At 41.2% G+C, this 23,121-nt stretch overlaps 1 protein-coding gene across 11 annotated transcripts in view; it reads left to right on the top strand.

Moving 5' to 3' along the window:
* The first annotated feature begins 4,699 nt into the window (after positions 1–4,699).
* The window catches only part of rbm47 (RNA binding motif protein 47), a 35,826-nt gene continuing 17,404 nt past the window's right edge, over positions 4,700–23,121 (top strand). For 3 of the 11 annotated variants that reach the window (XM_030420162.1, XM_030420152.1, XM_030420143.1), the window contains exons 1-2: positions 6,706–6,924; positions 8,459–8,631. The gene's annotated coding sequence lies outside the window, so the exon portion shown is untranslated. Of the gene's footprint in view, positions 4,854–6,705; positions 6,925–7,163; positions 7,179–7,721; positions 7,919–8,174; positions 8,632–21,152; positions 21,344–23,121 lie in introns of those variants that run through there. The other 8 variants (XM_030420175.1, XM_030420169.1, XM_030420098.1 and 5 more) reach the window with 7 other exon arrangements.

Raw genomic sequence — 23,121 nt, 5'->3', positions numbered from 1 at the left:
AAAACTTGACTTTTTAGAGGTACAGTGATCACAGGACAGCAAAGCCACAAATATTTGATAATGTAATATAATGTGCTGTATTACTGCCGTAACAACCCAAAAGTTTTGAAGTAATTCAGATGTGCTCAACCACAAAGAGCAACAGCATTAAGACTTAATAAACACATTAATCAGCAGTTATATTAAGAACATCACAATAGTGAAACAGTGACTGCAAAATGAGAACTTTACCCAATCACCACAGTGCAGTGTGCAATTCCCTCAAGCGATCAAAGAAAATAAAAGTGATTGAGTGAAACTGCACTACTGGTTCCCACCGTGCACAGCGTTTGTTGTTTTAGCCAAGAGCTACAAGAGGGAACTTGCTCTGAGTAAGTTAACCTTTCACTGTTGCCACATGTCATGAAGGTAATGTCATCTGGCATGCCACAACAGTGCTGACGGTTGGATCTGTCTTTTGTTTTGAAACTGTAGTACTTTGTGTCATCTGGCAGGTCAATGGGTTAGAGAATCAGAAAATATTAAGAAAATTAGTTCTCTAACATCCTGGAAGCTCTTCACAGGATGAGTCTAAAAGAGAAAGTCTCAAATCTGGACGTTCATCCACCGTTTGATCATAACAACTCTCTTTGGAGCTAAAAAATCAGCTCTTATTTGTGGCCTCCTGCTCGACATATTGTGCCTTTTCTCCTCTGCATAAAGTTTTCCTCTTTAGCCAAGAGACTAAACCCCTCAATCCACAATCATCCTAAACATAAATCCAAGCTGAAAACAAAACACGTTCTTGTTTAAAATAGCAGTGCATCATATATGAGACACCTTTCCATCCTCTTCTCCATTTTTATTTTCTGCTCTCCGTGCTGTGTGTCAGTGGTTTCATCAGCAGCTCATGCAGTGTTAACGCCACACTTTGAGTTGTGACTGTGTGCACATTGAAACTTTACACTGAAGTTGAATATAATAATGATAATTAGCTAGTTATATCAACAACACTTAAATTACCATCAAGTCAAGTCAGACTCTCTCCCACAGAAAAAAAACACTGCTACTCAAATGCCTCGTCAGTAGCCCCGCATTTAATTCTGTGACTTTACACTACGTCACATATTTACATAATTAATGCCTTGTGGCTAGTTTGGCATGTAAGAATTGATTTAGCATAGCTGCTCTGTTGTTGTTAGCGGAGCTGGGTCAGGCGTGTGTGAGCTGACAAATCAGAGCAGAGTGTGTATTCAGGAGGGGAGAGGGCCTTAAAGAGACAGGCGCTAAAACAGAGCGTTTCAGAGGGTGAAAACAGTGCTACAGTACTAGACAGTATGGAAAAACATGTGTTTTGAGCATTAAAGCAAGTAAATTTAAATTAGTAGTAACCAAAATTAACATTATGACTGTAATAATATGTTTATGCTCTTTGGAGAACATTTAGTATAAAGCCTTTTGTGGCTCCAGAGGAAGCTGCATCTAATCTGATAAATTGCCTCCACTGGTGTCACTCAATGGCTGAGTTGCATTGTGGGTAATGAAGGCGGCAGGTTTGGTAAAGTGGGTGAAGTTACTCTTAAAAACTGGGGAGTGGGGATCTTCTTACGCTGAGGACAGAAGTCAAAGCTAAGTAATGTCTGTGTCCCACCAGCAGAGGGAGACATTTCACTGGTTTATGTCAGAGACACAATGCAGCCTTCTTCCTGCAGCATTTGACCCATTTCAAAGCCACTCTCTGTCTTCTAACTTGATCTGAGTACTCGAGCATTAAGAATGTATGAACCTGACTCTTCATATCAGCCTTTGTGCTGCACGAACAGGATGCAGGCTGAACTCCAGCAGCCACACAAGCTGAGGTGAACCAAGAGTAATGGACCGTGAAGGGTATCACAAAGTCGATTTTTGTACTTCACTAGTGTTTGGTACAGAACAGATCTTGCCAGAGAAAAAGGGAGCAAGAGGTTTTTTTCTTTGTTTCATTGTGTGGAAAAAACCTTGAAGCTTTTTGGGGCCCAAATGAGCCTCACTTCTCCACAGGAGTGAGAGTACAGCTGGAGAGATTATCCCATCCAACACGCGTCATCAATGTCGCCTCACAACAGGCCTCCAGTTGCTCCCCATGCCTTGTGTTTGTGTGCGAGTGTGTGTGTGTGGGTGTGTTTGTGTGTGTATTCAATAATCGGCCCGGTTGGAGACGGCGGGTCGTGCGGCCATAAGCCGACCTGGAATTTTCTCAATAAAGGTCTAATCTTTACGGGAAGCTGGGAGGAGTTTCTTCTCTGTCTTTAGTCTGTTTACCGTCACATTCAGTGTTCACACTTTTGCTTCATATATGCAGTACGTGTGTATACTACAGGAAACTGGGTCAGGTTGGGAGTAATATGTGGCCAAAAGTAGCGGACAGCCCAACATTACACCCTTATGTGATTGTGGAACATCTCATCCCACGGCCTTAAATATGATGTCTTGACAGTTTCCACATATCTGGCAAAATTTGGGAACCCAGAGCAAAGGTGCATTACCACCACCTAACTGTGGCAAAACGAGAACGGAAACAAGCTAAATTGATCGAAAAGCCAATGTATTATCGATACGATACGATACGATACGATACGATACGATACGATACGATAGGATGCACGATATTATATGTGTATTATTGGCAGAATGTCAGTATTTCATCTTTAGATATCCCAATTATCGTCAATATTGGTGTATCACTACAGCAGCATGTCTATGTAAAAAGTGAATCGTGTCTGTTTGAAATTAAGGCACAGCCAAGAACATCTTGAGACAGGTTTTCTTTTCATTTCTTGTGGACTGGGTTTTTCACTTTGTTTCTCTATTCCTTAGCTGATGTCTTATTGTGTTTACTAGCTGCCATGTACCAACACACTTTTGGCCTTGTGGAACTTCTGTGTTGCTAGTTTATTTTACCTTTTCTAAACTTTACCATTAGCTCCTGCTGCTCTCTGTTGGTGGAATGAGACCAGGAGTGCATAAAGTCACAACCCCAAGTCCATTGCAAAGAAATCCACAGTCCAGCAGGATTAAACAACTTCAACAAATCATCCACAGGCTGATATAGGCAACCGAGACAGACAGGGGTGGTCTAATTTTCCCCATCACGTTACAATCTGCTCAAATATGGCCGATTAAAATGTGATTACAGAGAACCCCTTTAACTGTCAAGTAAAAACAGCCCCAGATCAGTACATGGATGTGGATGTCCACATACTTTTAGACAGATTTAGTGGCACTCATCAAGTTGGGTTTGATCTCTCTCACTCATCAAGAGCCAATTAGAATCTATTAGACACACACACACACACATACACACACACACACACACACACACACACACACACACACACACACACTTTAATCATTGTCGCAAAGTGGAGAATGCTGCTTTTGTGTAAAATACAAGGTCAGAATTTGACAAGAAACGTCGCCGCTACATCACAGCCAAATTTGTCAGTGATCTTATTATTTATGTAACGGGACAAAGAGAGACACGGGGAGAGAGCAGTGGAGGAAAGAGAGACAGCGAGGGAAGTAACAGCAGAATAACAAGACCAAGATCCACATCAAGGCCACGTCACTTGATACAATTTGACATCATAAATCCAGTTCACCAGCACACACAATAGAAATATGATCACAGTTTTCCTCTTCTCTCAGTTTTTCTTGTGTGATGGCTTGATCAGGCCCACTTGTTGCAGGTGAATAGATACACTTCCCCCCATCTCTTTGTGTGTCTTTGTCGGGCGTTTTGGAGTAGCGGCGGAGTGTGTTCCTGGGAATCTCTGCTCTCTGTGTCTCAGGTCTCTCCGTCTTTTGTGTGGCAACCAGGGCAGGGTCTGAGCTGCTTATTGTGGGAAGAGTTTGCTTTTGTTTACACCCTGTGAAAAGGCTGCATGTGCATATCTCAGAGTCTCTCTCTGTGTGTATGTAAACTAAACATCCGTGAAGCCATAATTAAGGGATAATTCAAGTTTATTACAAATTTCCCTGTTTTTCAAAATTAGTTTTGGTCATGATTTCTGCATCTGTTGAAGGAATGGTTAGATATTTTCTCTCTCTCTCTCTTATGGAGAGATAGAGAAGATGGCAGAGGTCGGGGACTCGAGGACTGGATGCTTTCTGGACTAACACTGATTAAAGACTGGATTTGATTTTTGACTTGGTATTCACGACTTCAGACTTGGATTAGACTTGCAGATGACTTGCAAGGACTTGACATTCTTCAACATTTAACAATGACCTAAGTTTTTTTTTACTAAGTACATTTTAGTCATACAGATGTGTGATACATTTGATTTAAATACAAATAGAAACAACTCTTCACAACCCAAATATACATATTCGAGAGCTCTGCCTTCTTATATAGATTGGCTTTTTTTTTTTAAAGCTATTGCAAAGAAGATAAAAAGTTGGATATGTTTTATATATAATAAAGAATATAATAAGAAATCAAAGTACAAGTATTTTGCACAAATGGTAATCAAAAACAATTTACTTTTATAGGAAGAAACACATAAACCCATGTACATATATATAAAAATATCAGTGGTTGTGACAGAGCAGATGACACCTTGCAGTATAAAAAGCAGGACTTCACTATTTTAAAAATCAAATATTTTGCTTTTTCCGCGCAAACCTGGCAACCTAACAGGACACAGCAGACCAGCAGAGCCAATCCGTGAATTCGCCATTATGGGGTGCCTAGTCCAAACAAATGATGACATTTGGAGTCAAGGATTTTGTTTTTAATGCCAGCAACAAGAAGAGAACAGGGGCGAACAGTGTCTGCAGCTCAAAACTCAGACGTTCACAACATCCAACTCCCACAAAATCCACAAAGGAAAGTATGTCATCAGCTTCTCTGTTTAGCTAACTTACTGTCTGATAAATCGTTAGCTACAAGGCTAGTTTGAAGCTTAAAGAGGCTATTTGAAAGACATGACCACATTTTTTATTTAAAAATGAAAAAAATAACTAACAGTATCAACAGAATGTAAAAAAGAAAACAAGTGTTGACCATGTAAAAGACCTGTTTTACAGCAATGTCTGCTCAAGTTAGCATGCTAACCAGCTAGCCCCAGCTTGTCCTGTCTCCTAACAACCACTGTAAAGCCTGGGGTGACAGTCTGAGAGCCCTACTAGTTTCAGATGGGAGATTTAATTCAGTGGGTGAGTTAGTTGGTCAGACTCATAAGAAAAACTTACAAAATGTCAAGAAATAGTTTTACATCTATTTTCCTTACTAAAAGAAAAAATTACAACCTCAAGTTTCCCTTTTAGGCGTACCTGACAACACACTTCGACTTGAACGAAATAAAACTCACTTGCACAGTCTGGTTTGTTTCCACTTGTAGTTTTGGAGCAGAGTTTAAACTGAGTATTTTTAATATTTACAATATTAATAAGGTAATTAAAAAAAACTCATAGTTGAGTTCAAAGTAAAATGATTTACATAACTGAATAAACAAGCTCAGAACACCATTTGAAGCTAGAAAGGTGCTGGTGTCGCCAAATACAAAGTTGTAGAGTATGAAATTGTGTTGTCCTTTAAAGCTCCTGTTTGTAAGATGGTAAAACTGACGCTTTGGGTTTCCCAACTCGTCAGACACTGACGCTTTAGGATTTTAGGTCGGGTCGGCCACCACCTGAAAGCGTCAGTATCTGACGAGTTGGGAAACCCAACGCATCAGTTTTACCATCTTACAAACAGGAGCTTTAAGGTCTGTTTGATTGTTCTGTTTATTCAGCCAAGAAAATAAAGAGAGTTTGTTTATTTAGTTTGTTTGGCATAAAAAAATGTAATCTGTCAGTTAAGATCTTTCTCTTCTGATGTAAATTTCTTCACCAAAACCACATTGGTACCACAGTGATAGTACTTCTTCACATTGCTGGCAGCTGTTTTTTAAAGGTTATGCCAAAGTTATTTTATTGCCACTGGTAATTTTGTGGACTGCGCAATAACTTTCAACAGCCTGCACTGTATAAACATGCAGCCATCAGGTATATTGATAGAAGTCACAGTCTTTACCGCGATGGATTATCTCACTTGAGCAAGTCTCTGCAAGTGGAGTTTCATGCTGTAAAAAACTGACAGAGTAATTGTTTATGGTGGAAAAACACAGCTGGCAGTCTCAAAAACCTTAAGTATAATTTAGATAATTGTCAGATGAGTAAATGTAAATTGCAGTTGATGAACTGAAACAGAAAATGAAGTGAGATCTGCCTACACACTGTCACTACTATACAACCAAGCGATGATAAATAAACCACCTCGCTGCTCACGCCTGTGATAGTGAAGTAAGAACACGTATCTTTCTCAACACGCGGCTACAGATCAGCGCTGCAGTTATTAAAACTTGACTCTGTATCATTTGTGCTTTTGTATTTACACACTTAATCCGTGAGTTCTGTTAAGTAAGCATTAAAGTGAAAAGTATTGAGCAACACGTCCAACGGCCCCTGGTCTCCTCCCAGCTAGAGTTCAGCCGCTGTGTTGAAACGTTATTTCTCTGTGTGAGCACGTCTGACTCAATCTCAGTTTCCTATACACACACACGCACACAGACACACAGACACACACACACTCGAAAGTTCCCTACTGTGTGTGTGTGTGTGTGTGTGTGTGTGTTAGTGTGTGTGCTGGGACTTTATCTGAATGTATGCATGTGTGTGTGTGTGTGTGTGTTGTTACTCTAAACAGAAATCCAGCTTCCTCACTTCTCTCTTCTGTCCTCAGCCTGTCAGTTGGCTGACCACACTGTTCACTTCAGTCAGCTCTCTCTCTCTCTCTCTCTCTCTCTCTCTCTGTCTCTCTCTCTCTCTCTCTCTCTATGTGTCTCATTCAACTGGTTGTTCCAAAGACGTTGCACTCGTCGCGCACCTGAGACCAGGAAGAAGGAAGTGCAAGGAGTTCAGGTAGGCGAACACACACAGACACACCACACACACACGCACACACGATGCTGAATGAGGAAAGGAGGTCTGGTGTGTTGAAACTGCTCTACATGATCTAACAAGCAAAAATGAAAGAGAATAAAGAGTGGGTGGGAAGAGGAAGAGGACAAGAAATGTGAGGGATTACAATTAAAAGAAGAAGAAGCAGTTCAACCAGTCACTGTTTTACTTTCAGTTGAAGTTTGGGAATTTGGGGAATAACGTCTGTAACAAAGGTGAGAAACTCCACTAGACATCTGAAGTGTCACGTTTCCCCCAGTTTCATCCTCACGCTGACAGTTAAACACAGGAAATCTGAGCGGGTTGTTATTACTGAGAGTTGTCATTACAGCGGGATCTACCTACGTCAAGAGGGGGTGAACGCTGTAACATAAAGACAGCATGTCATCGTGACATCAGGGGTGTAGATATTTCTGAATGAGGACAAAAAGGTCAGCCCGTTTGTGCGCACGCTCGGCACTAATGAACGTGCGGTGGAGGTGAGCGATCATGTGGTGTGTGAGTTTTTGAACTTAGGTGTGCAGGAAACTCCTTTAGAGGAATGCTGCTGTGGCTGAAATGATTCAGGTCTGGCTGTTTGTGCGTGAGCAGACACACACACACACACACACACACACACACACACACACACACCACACACACACACACTTAGATTGGCCAGGGCCACAGGAGGATAGCATTTCCCATCCGGAATGATAGGAGGGAGGGAGCGGAGGGAGGTGTGTTGGGGATCTGGGCAGTCAGATTCTGGTTTGGTGAGTTTCAGGAGCAGGCAGTGTGTACACCAAACACAGACCGAAAGAGAGAGAGAGTCAAAGAGACGAGAAGGGAGAGTGAGTAGAAAAGACTAAACACACGCGGGGAAGTATCTGGAGGTGACGGACGCTGAGCAGCACCTTCACTCGACATCATGCAACCTTGACCCAAGCGACGCCGCACCCAGTTATGTTGTGCTGTAAGGAGGACAGGTTTTTGTTTGTTTTCGGGTGGAGAGGGTGCTCTCAGGGATCATTAGTGTGTTGGTGTGTGTGTTCAGAACTTTTTTCTTTTCTTCTCCCCTCCCTCGCCTCTCCCCCCGTCCTCACTTCTGAGGAATGTGGGGCTTATGTCAGTGAGAGTCAGGTACAGACTCACTAATTACCACTGCCATTCCTCCCTCCATCTCTCCCTCCCTCCTTCTCTCTCTTACTCCTTTCCTCTCTCTCCTCCACCTCGAGACCTTGTGTGCTTCCCTCCTCTCTCTCTCTCTCTCTCTCTGTCTTTCTGTGTGTCTCTCTCTCTTTCTTCTCTTGTCTCCCGCTGTTGCGTCTACGAGCGCTGTCGTGACTGGAAGCAGAGGAGAGGACAAACAGAGAGGATCTGAGTCAGAATCCAAAAAAACACCAAAAGGAGAACAGAAACTCTGACTTGTCCTTTGTCTCTCTCTCTCAGTGTGTGTTCGTTACATGTGTATGAGATCTTTTCTGATTGTGCTTTCGGCGACCTGTCATTGAAGACAGGAGGTGCCTTGACAGCGACCGAGGGGCCGGAGAGAACCTGACACACAGCACAGAGGAGGAGAGGAAGAGGGGAGAGAAGATGAGAAAGTGACAAGCTGGATCGTTGCTTTTGAACGGCGGCAGAAGAACCAACAGCGACACAGTGACTACACGTCCCATCATCCTACAGGTTGGCCGGGAACTCGTCATGCGTCTCCTCTTCTTTCCTTTCCTTTCTGTTTAGTTTTGATCTTACTAGTTCTGCTTTAAGTTTTTAACTAAGTGTCATGGTGTTTATTTTCTCACCTGGATGACTACACACACACACACACACACACACACACACACACACACACACAGTGGGTATCTGGAAGGACATTTCTTCAGCTGGTCCAGTGTTCACACTGACCCAGCTGACTGCTATAACCTTCACTACAAGGTTATGGGACAGGGACTCAATGTTTATTTGTGTGGGGTTGTGTGTGTATGATCAGTTGCTGTCTTGTTGAGTTGTTGTTGTGTGTGTGTGTGTGTGTGTGTGTGTTTTCAGAAACTGGTCGAACAGGGCGCCAGTTAGCCTTGGGTGTCCTGTTGTTGTGCAAACGAGACTTAGTCGTGTATGAATGATTGTGTGTGTGCCCACGTGCCTGAACATACTGTGTGTCATATAGTTTACTGTACATTTGTGGACAGTTGCAGTGTTTATTTCTTGTGTGTAAAAGTTCAACCGACTGCTTGAAGAACAGTCGTCTCTCTCGACACTGTAATTGACAGCATCCCAATTTTTTCATAATCAGATTTATAAACATGTCAATTTCTTAAACTGTATTTTGGGGAATTATTGTGTTAGGAAGATATCAGTGTTGTAAAAGGGACTCAAAAGTCACACTTTAAATGAATGATAGTGTTTCAATGTTACTTAGGTAAAAGTGAAAGTGGACCATACAAATAGTGCTTGAGTAAAAGTCTAAGTATCTGATATTGAATTACGTAAGTATCAAAAGTTAAGTAATTTAAAAAATACATTACAATAAGAAATACATTACAAATACATTTACATGTATGTAAATACTGTGTACTACAGGTTGACTGAATATTGGCCTGGATGCTTATTAGATCGGATAATCATTATTTCTGATTGTCAGAATCAGCGTCTTTCTTATTCGACTGTTGATAAAATCAATTCATTAAAATGGCTCTTATGGACGATGTAATATGTTTTGTAACTAAAGGTTTCAATTGAATGTAGTACAGGATTTGCCTCAAAAATGTGGCAGAGTGGATATAAAATGTAGCAGAAAATAGTTAAGGTTTGGATAAGGTAGAAAAGTACCTCAACACTGTTCTTCACTACATGATTGTGTAGATGTATTTGGTACATTTCATCACTGGGAGATGTTCATTTGTGTCTCTAAAGACGTGTTGAACTGTGAAGCTCTTAGAATTCAAACGTATTCCTACTGTAGTATGTGACTGAATGAATGAATGATTTGCCACAGAAAACCCACCCAAAGTTAAGGAGTCAAACTTATTCAGAATGAACACATTTACAAACTTGAACACACAAAATAAGGCATGAAGCTGAAATAAGAACTGAAGGGAAAATGAAATATGAACCTACAAAAAAAAGGATTGTATAAGAATTTGCAGAGTTTTTGATTTATTTACTTCTAAAAGAATTAAGCAGATAAAGTTCAGATGTGATGTGAGAGAAGTTTTGTTTGCTAACTTTCTGTTTCCCTGACAGTCACCTGTAGAGAACTGAGAGGTGCTGAGTGACACCTGAAATACACTTCCCTGTCAGTACGCGCGTGTGTGTGTATGTGGTGAGCGGCTTCCTTATGAATACTGTAAATGCTTCCACGAATTTAAGGCGTGTATGAGGTGTGTGAGTGTTGAAGTGCTGGTCAGACCTGATGGAGTGATGACACACGACTTCTTCAAACTGCCTCATGCAAAAACAAAACCAAAAATAGATACCAGTTAAATGGTTCATATATGATTATTCAAATGGACGCGTCTGTGTGTCTGTCCGTATCTCAGACGGTCGCTAGGTTCGCTGCTGATTGTGCAAGAGGGTTCAAGAGGTGAACCATTTTTGCAGAATGATACTTATCTTCCAACCCACTGTATCACATTCCACAAATGCAAAAAGGGACAAACAGCTATCCAAGACAGGAATTTATATCTAGACCCATGTTTTTCTTTCTTTCTAGTGTGACCTTAGTGGTATTGTGTTTGGGTCCGATCTAGTTTCAGGAAGGCAGACAACACTGGAGGGCAACAGGAAGGAAAATAAAACATCTCTTTTGGTTCTGATGAAGGTTAAACAGATTTTCAAAAGCAGGAAGCTGATGGGAAATTGCATAAGGAAGAGCTTCGAAGGCATCAAATATGTATACACACAGTCACATACGCATGTAGTATAAGGTCGTGGTCACATGACTGTCACATGATCATCTCATGCTTATAATGGGGAAGCACAGATTTCGGTCTAGTGTGTGTGACAAAGCCATGAGCCTAATCCACCGACACTGAGGCAGAAATCTAAAGCTGCGGAGGAGAGAGACTAATGCGGCTGACACAAAGAGAGAAGGGAACCTGTTAGCAATATTGTGTTGTTTATGAAACACCTGTAACCAGATCTGATCAGCCTCCCTCTCTTCTCTCCCTCTCTGTCTGTCTGTTTGTCACAAACACACATACCTGGAAAGCACAATGGCCACATTCTTCCCCTCGATCACCTCCCCTCCTCTCCACCCCTCTCTTTAGCTCCGCTCTGATCGGACCAAACACTGAACTGCAGCAGGACGAGAGGAAAGTTGACACAGGTGGAAATGAGGTTAAGAAATACAGATAGAAAAATGGAGTTAAATGTAGCAAAAATATTTTTTTGATATGCTCAATTTGCTCTCAAAAGCAAACACAAAAAGGCAAAATGAGGCTTTGATCAGCAGATACTCTGGATTGAAACAGAGCAAAGATACATTTAAGGCTTTATGGTGAGGAGTGAGATGAAAGGAAATACGAACAATGTATTGGAGAACATCGTAAACACGATCAGGGTGTTTATCAGGTCAACTTACCCCCTCCTCTCCTTTGTCCCCTCAAGTTAAAAGGTCAGTTTACCCAAAAACATATCCATCTCTTTCAACAAGTCTTTCAAATCAAAAACAACAAATTTGTTCGTCCCGCCCATCCAAAACAACTCATGTAAGCCTATTGTTGTATTATTTGACTTCGTAGGTTTGTTTAGTTTTATACTGGTTTCACATTCGGAACAACAACATTCTTAGTTAAAAGAAACCAACATAAATTATTGGTATGAACAGGAGAACAAATAGCAGTTTGAGAGCTGAGTTTTATTTGCTGACCACCCTGACTTCCTGGCTCTGCACATTTTGTTGCTCCGCACCTCAATGTATTATAAGACCTGGAGACGGTGACACTGCAAGACACACAAGTTTCCCAGTGGTCACTCATGGTATTGTGCTGAAAAATATCCCTGTGGCTGTCTAGGTCGCAGGCATGACGGGATTAAAAATAGTCAGTAATACTCATACTCAGTGGGCTGCACCACAGGAAGTCAATGCTCCAGGCGAGCAATGGTCAATGCACTTAATAGGCACCATATCCAGTGCTTATTATACATCCATGGCTATAAAACTGCTAATTCCTTTGCTATCAATGGACAAAACTTCCCATAATCCCTACTGCCACTAGTAAGCTTTGTCACTTGAATGTTTTTTGACATTTGCTAAAACGAATGATGCTGTTGCTTTTCTTGTTGGTTACCTCATACCGAACGTTGCTTTGGTATCGCTTAGGAAGGCTCTGATCTGCCACCTTGATATTGAAGGTTTAGGCAACAAAACTACTGGACATTGATTGATGGTGGAAAGCGGGATGCAAACAACGGTCTCCTGTGTCAAAGTCACACGCTTCGTCGACCAAACCACCAACCCCAACCTCCTCCATTAGCGGTTTTGTGTCTTTATGACAACGTCATGCTACTTCACCAATCATTATTCACTCACCACAAGACCACAAGAGGTCCTCACTTGGTGAATCCAAGCATAAGTCATTTTTAAAAAGATGACCAGGGTGGAGGACCGTCTCTAATTTGTACAGGTTTTGATATATCTTGAGATTTTTACCTCAGGAATTCTTTACTTGGATAATCAGTTAAAACATTTCTTTACAGAATCATCGTCAGTTCTACTTTGGACAAACCCAGCGCTATTTCCAAGAAGTTACATTTGTATTGCCTGAAAACGGTTTTGGCTGACTTAATTCACTCCATAAAACTAAAGCATTTCACAAAACTTTCCCTGTAACTGTTTCCTAAGCCACATCAAAGTCCTGCACGCTTAACACACATCAATCCACTCAACCACCCGCCTGTAGCTGTCACATTGGAGGTAAATGTGCCGTAATTGCTAAAGGAAATAATACCAATTTTGATGTCATTTCTTGTAGACAGACCTTTCCGTTAAACTGCTCTCATAGGGACATTTTCTAAGGTTGAAAGTAGCTCCAGTGAAGAAGTTTAGAGCGATCATCCAGAGTAATAGGACGAGTTGTAATTTTTTTTAGTACTTTGACCACCGCAAATAGAATCCCATTCACCTCCATTATATTGGAGGATACTTCAAAACTTCCATAATCACCTACACATGTTGATACAACTCACTAAGTGAGAGTGAGAGTAAGTGATTTTTTTTTTTAACGAGAGTGATCCGAGGAGACGAGACATTGTGCAACTGTCTCTCCTCTGAGAGCGTGGCGATGCACACTGTTGAGTGTGTAAACAGGTGACATACACTCACTGTGAAGGCTGGATCAACACTCCTCCTCCTCCTTCTCCTCCTCCACTCTTCTCCCGACACCCCCGCCTTCTGCCGTTCAACCTTCGACCCCTGCGTAACCCCTCCACCCCCCTGTGTGGTGACACTGCTGAACCCTCCATCCTCTCTCCTCCTATCTTGCTCGCTTCCCTCCTCCGTCCTTCAACCTGCTTATTTGCTAATGCTGTTATTATGCTTCGTTTCACTTCCTCCTCCTCCTCTATCAGCTATAAAGTATGTCTTAAAACAATACTTACATGCATTTTTTAATTAAAACCCTCAATCTACTACTGTAATTAATCTCCATATAATGTAATACCACTGTAAGTGATGGGGGGAGGAATCCACAACATTATTGTTGAGAATCACCTTTGGAGGACTTTCATAGCCAGTATGGACATGTGGAACTATGATAGAAACTAATAACTGTTTTAATGCACTCATGAGGATGCTGGTATTATTGGTATGGACTTGAAAAATATGTGAACTTGTCCTTTAGCACAGAGCATCCAATAGCCTCAAACAGGCTTGTCTCTGCATACCTGTTGCTACACACAATGGGTTAGTTGTCTGGACAGCAGGCCAAGAGGCAAGGTGTGTGTGTGTGTGTGTGTGTGTGTGTGTGCCCGTGCAGTGGGCGATTCGAATCTGGCAGGGAAGGCAAGCATACTAGTGGTGTTGAGGAGTGTGTGGAAGTGAGTAGGTTTCGGGGACAGAAACTACCGGTGCTATATCTCGTGATAAGATCCAACCCCAAACACACACACACACACTCACACACACGCACACACACACACACACACACACATACGCACGCACGCACGCACATACGCACGCACGCACATACGCACGCACGCACCTACTCCCCCCTGCCTCGTCAGAATGGAATGTTCCATGGGCAGAGACTGACTCTGTGAACCCATTCACAAAACTGACACAAAGTGGCCATGCTCAGGCCACACACACACATACACACACACACACACACACACACACACTTGCATGTTCAGACAATCAGGCTCATCCCTCTCTCTTACCTTCACCCACTCCCTTCTGTTTTTTTCGGGGGAATGATAGGCAGTTGAATGGATGTTTTTTTTGTAGTTTTTTTGTTCTCGTCATAAAACACCTGTTTGGCTGTGATGTGAGTGAAACTGTTTAGCTGCAGTTTAGCTATTGTTTGTTTAGGGATCTGTATTTAGGGGGGCGTTAGCCGGGGTTGGCCGACACTGAATTCCTCCAGCTTTTCATTCAGCCTCTTATCTGACTGTTTTACTTTCCCGTCTCACTTTTCTGGACTTTGTGTGTGTGTATGGGTGTGTGTGTGTGTGTGTGTGTGTTTGGTGTGTGTGTGTGTTTGATTTAGAGAACAATTTGTCTCTCCAGGAAATGAGGAAGGCTGAAAATTGCAGGTCAAAGATTGTCAGAAGACGCAAATAGGTGTAGATAAAGGGCGCAGTTCCATTACTAGTCAATACTGATTCACCACTTGTAATTACAGATATTGTACTCAGTTATCACTCTGCCTTTAATTGATGATATGCTTCATGCAAAGACTGTATTCATTCATGCCTTTACAGTAGTCATTGCATAAAGAGATACAACAGTTGGCATTGGAAGCCCTTTTATTATATACTTATTGTTGCACAATTAGTTCATGACAATGATGGATTAAGGCTGAGGTGTGCTCAAAAGGAACTGGTTCTAAAGACAAGAGTGTTCATAGCTGATTCGAATGGCCTCATTTACTGAGACACAATGGTTCGTACGAACCGGGATAATCATGAACACTTTCTTAGAGCCTCTCCCCTGAGATATCCAATGTGTTTAACTCAGTTATGCAAAAGAAAAGGAAAAAGGAAAAAGAAAAGAGAGCCTGAGAGTGAAGTTCATATCTTCTTGTACTGGGTCTTTCTCACCTCCAACCTGCTTACAGTAGGTTTCCTGCAGGATTGTCAATTTTGGAGATTTACATAATGTGTCTGAAAAGTGAATGTAACTGTTGCGTTTATGTTAATAGAGGGTTTTAACCAAATACCACCAAGACTACAAAAATAATTGCAAACTTGTTCTATTCTATTCTATTCTATTCTATTCTATTCTATTCTGTCCTGTTGTGTTTTATTATTTTAACTACATGCTGGATACGCTCTGTCACAGGACAGTGAGTGTCGGGAGAGAGGACAGTCACCCATGTTGACGTTACAATGGTTACTGGTCAGATAATAAGTGGCTTCAATGTGGTCACAAGTCATAAGGATGACTCTGTTTCTTCTTCTATTGTGCCTTATATTTTTCCTCCTCTCTCTCTCTCTCTCTCTCTCTCTCTCTCTTCCCCTCTTTCTCTCTCTCTCTCTCTCTCTCTCCCCCCCCCCCCTCTCCCCCTCTCTCCCCCTCTCTCCTTTCTCGTCTCCTTGACCTTGGCAGTGATTGTTGCACCTAAACACACAATGCCTCTGCTCTGCCATTGGTTAGTGACAAGCCACATGACTGGAGTGTCAGCTGATCAAATTCTAGGCAAAAGGGGAAACTTCTTTCATCAGGATGGAAGAAAAAAAAAACATGCAGGACTCTAATGTCAGATCCTGTGTGTGTGTGTGTGTGTGTGTGTGTGTGTGTGTGTGTGTGGGAGGGCAGAAAGCCTCTCCTATTGTGCTGAGTCATTACTGTTAATCATAAGTGGGACGCTGGGATTGGCTGACAGTCGTTACAGGATGTGAGGTGACACTTTGAATGAGGAAGTGTTACAACTTTTCCCTGTTGGCTCGAGTGTAGTCTTACTGTCAGAGGGTTTTGTTTTTTAGGCAGAACAGCATTTTTACACTCGACATTGGTTAATTTAAATCTGCGTGTACCTTCACACATATACACAAGTGTTCGCTCCCTCTGTTGGGACGTTGGTGGGTCAACTGAGGATGGATCCAAAGAAACTGTTTTGTGTTTGTCGTCTGAGTGACATTACTTGAATTATTGAAATATATTGTGCTGTTGAAAACTGGCGCAGGGCATTGCTATTTGTACATCTTAATTCATTTTTACTTAGATTTTAGTCTCATCCAGTTGACTTTCAGTTTTCAAATTATGTTAGGAGGTTTAGTTTCATTTTTTATTTTGTGGAAAGGGTGTTCAATCTTTCATTTTGTTTCAGTTTAAGTTACGTCACCTTGCAATGGAAAAAAACATGATTGGGCAACAAACCTGGATTTACTTTAGAAGACAAAACCTTTCAAAAATGTTGATGTTATTTCTGTAAATTTAAGCTAGTTCTTAAGGTATTAAGTTGTATATTTAACTTATTATGGTCTTGCAGCTGGACTCGTTTAAGTCGGCAAAAAGGAATTTTGTTTTAGTGTTTTTATACATTTTCATTTATAGCAGTAAAAGTACAATGGAAGGGAGTGAAGGGAGACAGAGACTGACATAAACAAAAAAGTCAATGGTCATAGCCACAAAAAAACAGATGGACACAGATGCTATTTAAAGTGTGTCTGACTCAGAAGAAGATGTTGTCACTACCTGACCTGATCAGCTATTGTATGAGCACCATCTTGGACAGCTAGGTACGGCAGCACCACATGTACAAACCACAAGCAGAACTGCAGTAAAACAAACAAAATTGGCTAGGATTGTCATGATTAACCTTGCTAACTCTTCTTTTAAACAGCAGTGCATTGTGTCAAAGCATAGCGAGCATTCATATCTCTGTTATTAAATTAGATATTTGGAAAAACTGTACATTGATGCCGGTTTTACTGCAGTTCTGTTTGTGGTTTATCCAAGTGGTGTTGCTGCACTTAGCTGCCCGAGATGGCAGAGACACTTGTGCTGCTAAGATCAGGTAGTGACAGGTGTATTTCTGCTGCCCTACGGGAAGCGTTTACAAGCACAAGCACTGTTCAACTTCAGCTGTCTCACATGCCCTGCAGGGCTGACACACATCTCAGGACGTTCACCCGTCTGTAATATTTATGTTTCCATGAACGGTTAGTGAGGACTCTGAACTTTATATACAATACAATTCAGTTTCTCTCAACAGATTCTTTCAGTGTGTCTGCCAGCATCATGTTGAATGTGTTGACCCAGTGATGAGAGAGTGTTTGACTCTATGCTTAAATCTCACTTTTTTGCTGTTTTGCAGAAGGTAATTAGAGGTTTTGGTAATGCAGGACACATTTAATCAGCTACAGTGAAGTTAAGGCATTATTGAAATATTTTGTCCAGTGTTATTAACATGTTATAAATAAATATTGTGTAAAAAGATGTACACATGGAACCATACACTATTGTTGCAGATCAAAGTCACCATATGAACAGTGAACACCATTATCAAAATATTAGATTAAGTTAACACAAGTTGCTACTGCATCTCTTTGCATACCTGCCATTATGTACAATGATATTGATACGTGTGAGTTTTACCCTCAAGACAGCAGACATGAACAAAGCAGACTCTTTTTCAGATCCCCCATCTGTCTCAGTGACCGTTGTAAAGCTGTTTGTGTGCAGCCTCATATCAGACCTGTTGGGCCAGTTCCCACATGTCCCTCTGTCTGTCTCTGTGAACTCTGAGCTGATGGCCATCTTTGCCACGCTCGGCTGTCTCCAGCGTATGACTTTTGGCTTAGATAGATGTAGTTCAGGTGGATCAAACATAGATAATCTTCAGTTGTGGGAAACCTTCCCTGTTACTGCCATGAGCAAAGGGCAAAATAAGTTGTTTTACTTCATCCGTCATGTTAAGGAACAGAACCTACACTCCAGTCATCCAAAGAACAATCGCTGGTAGGCTAAATCTCCTTTGCATCGGGACACTGTTTCACTGTTAAATCTCCTATAAGTACATTATTCACCATAAGGTCTCTCATTATTCCAAGATTTTTTCCCCTTGTTGTGCCTTTCTACCACATAACTATACTACTGCGTCATAACCTTGGTGACACCCCAGTCCAATATGTTTTATATAATTTCCATCAAAGGTGTCAAGATCACTGTAAAATTGCACAGTCACTTTTAGGTTCTGCAAAATATCAGTATCGGAAACAGTAAAACGCAGCGGTAGTCACATAGAATAGGTCTTCATAAGGAACATTTCACTTGTTGAGAAATTCACTTTACTCACAGTTGCTTATAACTATGTCAAGTGTTTTTCCAAACTGACTCTTCAGAGGTATATTTAAATATTTTTGTCTTCATGTTTCATGTTCTTTAGAGATTTTTGTTTTAAACTGGGTCAGTAATTGCTGATGCAAGCTTGGGAGACACTATATGTTTTATTGGGCCATACAAATGAACTTTTCTTCACTTGACTTGAACCATGTGTGTGCGTGAGAGAGTGTGTTTGTGTGATACAGTGTGCCAGTAATAAAGTCATCCTGGTCTTTGAATCACGCTCCTCTGCACCTTTAAAATAGGTTTATGGCTGCACACGGCCTTAAACTCTAACATTATTACACCCTGTTGAGGAAAGAATATATTTCTCCATCTGTAAACTTTGAACTGGCTATCTACATACACTGTGTGTGTGTGTGTGTGTGTGCGCGCTGCAGAAACTCAAGAATCAGTGATTGCATGTCCTTCATTAACAGAGTCATTGGTTAATGTGTCACTTGTACAATGGCAATAGCCCACACAGACACAAACACGCGCGCACACACACACACACACACACACACACACACACACACACACACACACACACACACACACACACACTCTTCAGCTTGAAGTAGAACGGCACCCCGTCTGATAAGACTATAGGCCCCCGTCCTCTTTAAGGGTTGTTTAAGGTTATGTACACTTCCACACATTGTTAACGTCTCTCCTTCCTATTCTCTCTGACCCTCTTTGTGTTTCTGGTAAATATGACTGGAATGTGACAGCTTCAGTCTTTAGTTTGATTTCTCTTTGTGATCCTCTCTGTGTTTATCGATTTGTCGCTTAATGGAACCTGAAAACAAAGTTTATTTGAAACCTCATCTGATGAGACTAAATTTTCATTTGCATCACAACCAGTGACCAGAAATGTGTAATCAGTGGTGGAATGTAACTAACTCTGAAATGTGTAGAACTTTTAAAGTACGATGTTTTATTGTAATTTAAAACACCCAACACTATATATGAGTACAACCACTGTTTTAATAATCGTAAAGTAATTATTCATGCAGAAACCTTTCATGGTCCAACTTCACAAATAGAATGATTTGAATTAAGTATTTATTGTTTGGAAAAAACAAGTATTGAAGTTGTCCCTTTGAGTTCTGAATAATTGTGATGGAATGTGTCAGTATTTTCAGATGTTTTTATAAACCAAACAATTAATCAATTAATCAAGAAAATAATCAGCAAATCAATTTATATATTGGTCACATGGGTCATTCTTCTGTATTGAGTACTTTCACTTTTAATACATTACGTTAATTATCCTGCATGTCAAATGCAGGAATTTTACCTGTAACTGAATATTTTTACAGTGTGGTATTTGTAGTTCTACTTTCTCAGCACTGTGTGTAATGGACTTCTGGATAAACCTACCTCTGAAGATAAACTTGTTGGAACTTTAGAGTATTGATACAATTGATAAAAAAAAAACTAAGTAGTATGATGAGCAGGCCACAGGGGCTTCTGAACTAATGAAGAAATTCAGAGTGATCACAGAAAAAACCTGTAAAATTCAGCTTTCAACAGGTTTAACAAAAAGGCCCCAGGCAGAGATTACTTGAACTAACCTCCTCTGATTTACTGTGTTTTTCTAGGCACTGTTTAAGTCTATGTTGACATACAAGTCCGTTTTTTATATGAAGTCCTCTCAAGCAGGCAAACACATCATGTAACTCTAATGAACTTCGACCGAATTTATACCTTTTTATGGTTAACTATACTGTGGTTAGTTCTGGGGTGAAGTATTCGAGGGATGGCAATGTCAGTTTACCAACATTGTTGCTGGAAATATCTCAGCAGCTATCGGATGGATTGATATACAAATTTCGTATCTCCCATAAGATAAATTCTGATGGCTCCCCTGAGTTTACATTGTGCACCCTGATCATTTACTTATGTCCAAAAGTAATGTCATTCCCATCAGCCTCAGCCGTGCTTTGATAGTGAACATGTAAACTTCATGCTACACAACAGCATGTTAGCATTGTCGCAAGGTTAGCTTGATGATGTTAATGTTTAGTTCAAAGCACTGTTATTTATACAACCGTACACTGTATATTTCGTGCCTTTCATTCGAGAGATAACAATAGGGTGCCACAGGAATGAGTCTACTAATTTCACTCGAATTCAACAACATGGGGAGTGTATCGTATAGTGTATTAAGAAGCACACTGTCGGTTATGGTGAAGTCATGCGACCATGTATTTTGTTTATAGCCCAATGTTAGCTTTTTTTTTTTTTACTTCTGTTGATTTCATTTAAACTTTTGTTATTATTTTCTACAATAATCCAGAACCCAACTTCAAAAATCCCATCGGCCTTTTGTTGATGGAACCAGAGTGACGCTAACTTCTGGGTTAGCCTACAAAAATACGTCATCCATGCAGCACTTTATAGTGAGCTGACCAATCAGAGTTTGCTTTCAGAAATGAGTGTGTTGAAGACAAACCTTAACATGTAAATACAGTTCACACATTTAAACACTAACTCATGACTTTTTCCATGATTGTTGTCAATCATCACCTTTTGTCACACCCTCTGCCCTTTTATCCCTTACCCTCCCTTTTGTCTTATCCTTATCAGCTGAGAGGGAGAGATTGGAGGAGGAAGAAAAAAAGGTGGGGGGTTACCTGTACTGAGTGGCCCCACCTCTCTCTCCTGGCCATTGAGAATGAGTAAACATTAAATCACCTTTGCTTACCTCTGCACTCAAACACCCAGTCAGACACGAGCAGGCAAGGAGACTCTGTCACTGCACCAACCTGTCAGCACCAAAGAAAAAGAAGGGGCAGAAAGGGAAAAAGTTTCAGACAAGTGTGAATGTGCAAAGTGACTCCTGACGACAAAACTTACCGGCTGCATCTTCTCGGCCTGTTCGTCAATATCTGCGGGATACAGGTACAGTGTTAACGTCGACGCTCAAGTGTTTTTCTATCTTTCTGATGGTTCTGTAGACTCTTTAAAAAATGTTTCATCGCTTCTTAATTTTGTTATATGTCAATCTGTTACTTTTGACCTCCAAAAACCTTGCAAAATGATATTCTCCGGCTTGTGAAGGAAATGCTGCGGCCCTGAACCTGTCAGGTATCTTCTTTAAAATCTTTTCAACGTTACGAACCTCCTCTTGACTAAACCTTACTCTTTTCTCATGGAGAAAATCCTGAGGGAAAATGTTTGACTTGTTTCCTATTTTCTCTCATCCCATTGAGGAAATCCGATGTTCTGCTCAACCTACAATTTACCAGACTTCCCTGTTTAGCCGCTTTATCAAGGCCAAAATGATTGGAAACAGAAAACAAAGGCACATAAACCAATCAGTGATTGGAATGGAGATATCCTTAGAGTGAAACCAGTGGAACCAGTGAAGTGGCATGACGCGTGTGTGTGTGTGTGTGTGTCTGTGTGTGTGTGTGTGTGTGTGTGTGTGTGTGTGTGTGTGTGTGTCGAAGGTGGAGGATAAAAAATGCTTCATTGCCTACATGGAGAGGCTGGTATTATTAGTCACAGACTTCCGGGTTCTTGTCATATAACATGTGGACTTTTACCCCGATTAGGAGAGAGCTGTTTGTTGTGTGTGTGTGTGTGTGTGTGTGTGTGTGGGTGGGTGTGACAGAGACTCCAGCGATCTGGTGTTAAATTTCATTAATCTAAGCTGATCTCACAGCTACACATACATTGAAGAACTGACATGAATCAACAGTTCTTCATGAATCAGTTGACTTTTTATGTGAGAGATGATTAGAATAAACAATTGTGTTAGCAGAAATGTTATTTCAGTTGCATGTTTCCATTGTGGGAGCTTGATACTCGCTCCAATAACTGTGTTTGTAGACAGGGAGGGCCATTGTTTGATTATAAAAGTGTGTACGAGGGCCTGTGCCTGTGTAGTAAGTGTGACTGAGTGACACTGAAGTTTTATACATATATTTGGGTGCTTATTATCACCGCTTCTCCGGCCTTAAATCATGCTGGTTTATACACACACACACACACGGGGGGCCACTAAGCCTTTATCACGAGTGTGTGACAATGTCAACGTCGGTAGTAATTGTCTGAAACAATGTCTGCCACGGCCTTGAACAGGCTAGCTGATTAGCCTAAGGAATGTGTTTGCCTAAGGAAGCAAAGCCCCTTTCAGCTAGCCTTAAAGCTAAAGCTAAAACAGATGATTAGTAATGACTATGTGGCAACGTTCGGCTGCAGTTGACCTTTCTGTCATGTGATGCTTTATATTATAACTGACCCCAAAGCTTTTCTGTTTAGAATTAGGGCCTTAGACAGATTATGAATTACAATTTCGTCACCAGTTCTGAGGCTGTTATTTGAGTTCAAAAAGAAAATGTGGACATGCAGGCTCTTTGTAGCTTAAAATCATGGTGGTTGAGTAAAATTGTGTTGTGTTGAGTGGACAAACGAAGGCAGGAGGGCTCTCGGAGTAAATGAACTGGAATCATCCCTCTGTGGTGAAGTTGGGGTGGGCTGAAGGCGACCACTTGCGCACCCTGTCTGACCTGAAATTCTTTAGGCCAGTTTCACTTTAAAGGGTTTTCTAGCGCTGAGGGAGGCCTGAACATTTGGTCCCCCTCTCTCTCTTCGTTAGCCTCTCTTGCTCCTCTCCATCTGGTCCCCCCCCCCCTATACACACTATTCCCTACTCCCTAGTCTGTCTTACATTT

This window comes from Sparus aurata, chromosome 1 (genome assembly GCF_900880675.1).
Source record: "Sparus aurata chromosome 1, fSpaAur1.1, whole genome shotgun sequence".
NCBI lineage: Eukaryota > Metazoa > Chordata > Actinopteri > Spariformes > Sparidae > Sparus > Sparus aurata.
Note: the sequence above shows the minus strand (reverse complement) of the source record. Positions and strands in the feature narration are given on the sequence as shown.